Genomic DNA, 5,000 nt, shown 5'->3' on the forward strand with positions numbered 1-5,000 from the left:
CTGTGAGCCTCCTGCTCCCCAGGCTCAGCCTGCAGCCTTTACTGTAAACGCTTCACTTCTGAAACCAAACACATTACATGACCCAGAAACTGTGTTGTGTGCAATTAAGTGGCACATATGTGGAAAGATTCTGATCTTATGTCCTGTAGACCTACTGACAGGCAGACAGCAGACCATCCCACCACCACACGACACACTCCTACAGCCTAGATCAGCGTCTTGCTCTTAACATCCAAACACTTACAGCAGCAGTTAACCCTTCACCATCCCACCTTCTGATAATACAATATCAATGTATCTTCTGTTAATATTTCTGTTCTGTTAATATTTCTGGAGTGTTGCTGTGATCAGTGTGTATGAGTGTGTGTGTGTGTGTGTGTGTGTGTGTGTGTGTGTGTGTGTGTGTGTGTGTGTGTGTGTGTGTGTGTGTGTGTGTGTGTGTGTGTGTGTGTGTGTGTGTGTTGGGGATGGAGGGGTGTGTGTGTGCGTGCGTGTTATGGACAGTAGGAATGGCCGGAGAAGTGTGTGTGTGTGTGTGTTGTGGTTGGTGGGGGTGGATGGAGGTGTGTGTGTGTGTGTGTGTGTGTGTGTGTATGTGTCGGTTGGTGGCATGAGGTTCACATGGGCATTGTGTTACATTCAGAGCAAACAAAAACTGCAGCTATCTGCATGTCTGGAGAAGTGCTTCAACTCTACTGAAGACATGCTTGTATTGCCTCAGACCATTCCACTAGTGCACACACACACACACACACACGGTCATTCACTCTCCCACACATTCTCATGCATCAGCATATTGGGCTGGAGAGGAATACCAGAGTCCTGTTTCAATGCACACCAACTGTGTGTGTGTGTGTGTGTGTGTGTGTGTGTGTGTGTGTGTGTGTGTGTGTGTGTGTGTGTGTGTGTGTGTGTGTGTGAGTGTGTGTGTGTGAGAGAGAGAGAGAGAGAGAGAGAGAGAGAAAGAGAAATGGCAAAGGAAGCAGGGTTTTTTAACTCTGCAATGCCTCAAAAAGACATAGCCATGCACACACACACACGCGCAGACACACACACACACACACACATTTAACCACAGTTGGATTATTAGATTCATAACTCAACACAGGGCCTCACCACCGTCCCACTTAACCTAAAAACCTCTGCAGATGTGCACACACACACACACACACACGCACACACACACAGAGAGAGAGAGGGAGGCACATACTTGTGTATACTGTAGCTCTCACAAATGCAAACATTCTAAAATATGCACATATACATAAACGTTTTTCCCTCCCAACCAGACACACATAACCCACATACATTACTATAACACACACACACACACACACACACAGTAAAGCACGCTGACATCAGTGTTGGCAGTGAGGCGGCGGTTGTGTCCCAGCGTGGCCAGACCGCAGCACCACAGCGCTGGGAGCAGAAGTCTGGGTCCAATCTAAACCCCATTAGCCCACCACATCATGCGCACGGACCTGCTTCCCACGGCAACCCCCCCCCCCGCACCCCCAGCCTTCAGGAGAGAGTGAGCTGTCCGCCGCCCCTGCTGACACTGACAGAAAGGAGCTCGTGTGCGTGTGTGTGTGTGTGTGTGTATGTGTGTGATGTCAGAGGGAGGATGTGAGCTGTAGCTCCAAGGTGACCTACTCCAGGTCGTAGAGTTTAGCAGCTCATTGAGTTTACCCAGAATTCTCTTGGAGAGCCGGTCAGATTTGACTCATTCCAGTATAAATCCGCTCATTGAGTTTACCCAGAATTCTCTTGGAGAGCCGGTCAGATTGGACTCATTCCAGTATAAATCCGCTCATTGAGTTTACCCAGGGTGCACTGCGAGAACCGGTGTCTCGTCATTACCACGTACTGTGTCCATTCATTTGGAGGTGTGTGTGATGTGACTGTAAGGTGTGTTTAAGGCCTGTACACCACCTGTGTTAGAGGTGTGTGTGTGTGTGATGTGACTGTAAGGTGTGTTTAAGGCCTGTACAGCACCTGTATTAGAGAGGTCTCTCTCTGTGTGTGTGTCTGTGTGTGTGTGTGTGTGTGTGTGAGAGAGAGAGAGAGTGTAACTGTAAGGGGTTAAGGCCTGTGCACTACCTGTATTGATTTAAGGCTTTCACAATCGGCTTTTGATGAGATGAACAAACACACACACCAACTCTGCCCCATTTTATTCTTTATTGAGTTGAACATTATACACAGCTGTGACATCATACATGCATCACCATCAACCCCCCAACTCACTAATACCCAACACCTGGAGCTAACATACGCATCACCAGCCGAGAACTGGACCTCTACACGGAACAGGTAAAGGAACCGTAACTAAACACAGAACAGGTAAAGGAACCGTAACTCTATACACAGAACAGGTAAAAGAACCGTAACTCAGAACAGGTAAAGGAACCGTAACTCTATACACAGAACAAGTAAAGGAACCGTAACTCTATACACAGAACAAGTAAAGGAACTGTAACTCTATGCAGAGAACAGATAAAGGAACCGTAACTATCCACAGAAGTGAGGCAGATCCCGTCTGTTCAGCAGAGTTCTAATAAAGTGTCATAAGAGGCCAAACAGACCGTATGGAGACGTGTATTACAGGAGAGAGAACGTGCCCCTGCTCCACTACATAGGGGCACACTATTCGTGCGCTATTAGAGGAGAGGGAACGTGCCCCTGCTCCACTACATATGGGCACACTATTCATCAACACATCCTCACACATAGAGGACTCGAACACAGGAGCCATTTTGGCAAGCATATGCAGCTGATATACTGTACACATGGACAAGAGACGTTGGCAAGCATATACAACAGATACTACACTTGGACAAAAGACGTTGGTTGGCGGAGAAGTTCCTTTAAGCCCTGGTGGTCAAGAACCGAGGCCGCCTGAGAACTAAGAGGCAACAGGAACCGTGGCCGCGTGAGAACTAAGAGGCAACAGGAACTTGGCGCTTCACTGCCTCCAGTAGACCTTGGCACCAACACTGCACGCCACATTCCAGCGTTTACAGCTAGTCATTGAGGGACATTTCTGCAGCTATGGTCTGGGACCACAACACACACAATACTATTACTGACTCATGGGAGCTAACTGATGAAGAGAAATATCTCAGAATTCAAATGAAGACAAACTTGTATATAAAAAAAAAGGTTTTGTGGTACATACCTAACAAGATGCACAGATAAACACATTCTCACCAAACAAAACTACATCCAAAGTTTAACAATGTGTAATATATATATATATATATATATACTTTATACAGATATATATTTTCCTTCCTTTTTTTTGCACATAAATAATTTGATTATCAAACGTGTATAATAATAATCTACGTTGTAGACAGTGCAGTAACACCAACACCAGCTGTGTCAGCTAAAGTCCAGTGGTCAGCTAGCAGCGCAGTGGGACAGTAGCGCCGACCCAAACAGCAGCCCCGCAGGGCCAGACCCAGGCCAGACCCAGGCCAGACCCAGGCCAGACCCAGGCCAGACCCAGGCCAGAACAGGGCCAGACCCAGGCCAGACCAAGGCCAGAGCGGGGCCAGAGCCGATGTGCTGGTGGGCTGGATCTATGCCCCAGCTGGCTGCTATCGGAGTTGATCATTCATGCTCGAGTGTGTGCATGTGTGCGTGTGTGTGTGTGTGTGTGTGTGTGTGTGTGTGTGTGTGTGTGTGTGTGTGTGTGTGTGTGTGTGTGTGGCCACTAATTCTTCCTTCAGACTGTCACACACACCTGCTGTGCTGTGCTGTGCTGTGCTGTGAGGCTGGTCTCCATGGCAGCAGCTGTACAGGGCACACAAGAGCTTCAGAGCTTCAGTCTGCGCTGCTCATGGCTGCTGATCAATATATACAATAACATACACATTAACATACACAATAACATAGGTGGCGGCGGAGGGGCACTGGGTCGGAGTTCTGCTGGGTTCTGGACCGGGGGCCCGGGACCGCTGCCCTGCTGGAGACCCACGCGGAGTGGGCAGTATTGTGGGCACACTGGCGCTCACCCGCTGCACGGGGTCAGCCTGGCATCAGAGCAGCCTGCGTTCTGCCGCCTGCACCAGTTAGTGTGTGTAGAACACACTTCATAGTTCCTTCAATGGGCAGCTCAGCCCAGATTCACCCCTTCATCAGGAGACCAACATGTTGGAACATCAATAATGCGTCAGCTCTCTCTGGCATTAGTGTCTCCTGCTAGATGTATGCAATATATACAGGATGTGATACGTCATATGTATGTATGGGCATCTAAGGGCTAATGCTAGATGTATGCAATATATACAGGATGTGATACATCATATGTATGTATGTATGGGCATCTAAGGGCTAATGCCTCATACTGATTGAATATGTAGAGCAGAAGTCTGACGAGACACTCTGGCGTTAAATAAAAACACTCCTCTGTGTGTGTGTCTGTGTGTCTGTGTGTCTGTGTGTCTGCGTGTCTGTGTGTCTGTGTGTCTGTCTGCATGGGACTGGAGTCTTAGGAGACACTATGGCGTTAAAGAAAAACACCCCTCTGTGTGTGTGTGTGTGTGTGTGTGTGTGTGTGTGTGTGTGTGTGTGTGTGCATGGAGTTGGAGTCTTAGGAGACACTATGGCGTTAAAGAAGAACACCCCTCTGTGTGTGTGTGTGTGTGTGTGCGTGTGTGTGTGTGTAGTCTAAGAAGACACTATGGCGTTCCAGAAGGCCGCCCCTCACCAGTGCAACTGTCTGCACCACACGGCCTTGCAGCGGCCCTTTCATCGCCATGCCAACGTGGCACTTAAGGCAAACAAAGAGAGCGGAGGAGAGCAGAGAAAGCAAACAGCACAGAGAGAAGAGAGGGGAGGAGAAGAAAAGAGAGGAGAGCAGGAGAGAGGGGAGGAGAAGAAAACAGAGGAGGAGAGCAGGAGAAGAGAGGAGGAAAGAGGAGAGGAGCTGTGGCTGTTCTTGGTCAAATTAAAACATGGACGTGTGTGCAAATATACAGGTTCCTTCATTTCAC

At 48.5% G+C, this 5,000-nt stretch overlaps 1 protein-coding gene across 2 annotated transcripts in view; it reads right to left on the reverse strand.

Annotated features, from left to right (window-relative positions):
* Nucleotides 1–2,162: 2,162 nt before the first annotated feature.
* rhpn2 (rhophilin, Rho GTPase binding protein 2) overlaps nucleotides 2,163–5,000 on the reverse strand; it is a 28,595-nt gene continuing 25,757 nt past the window's right edge. For both annotated transcript variants that reach the window (XM_062524538.1, XM_062524537.1), the window contains exon 15: nucleotides 2,163–5,000. This exon is cut by the window's right edge and continues 869 nt beyond it. The gene's annotated coding sequence lies outside the window, so the exon portion shown is untranslated.

Source organism: Sardina pilchardus, chromosome 21 (assembly GCF_963854185.1).
Source record: "Sardina pilchardus chromosome 21, fSarPil1.1, whole genome shotgun sequence".
Taxonomy (NCBI): domain Eukaryota; kingdom Metazoa; phylum Chordata; class Actinopteri; order Clupeiformes; family Clupeidae; genus Sardina; species Sardina pilchardus.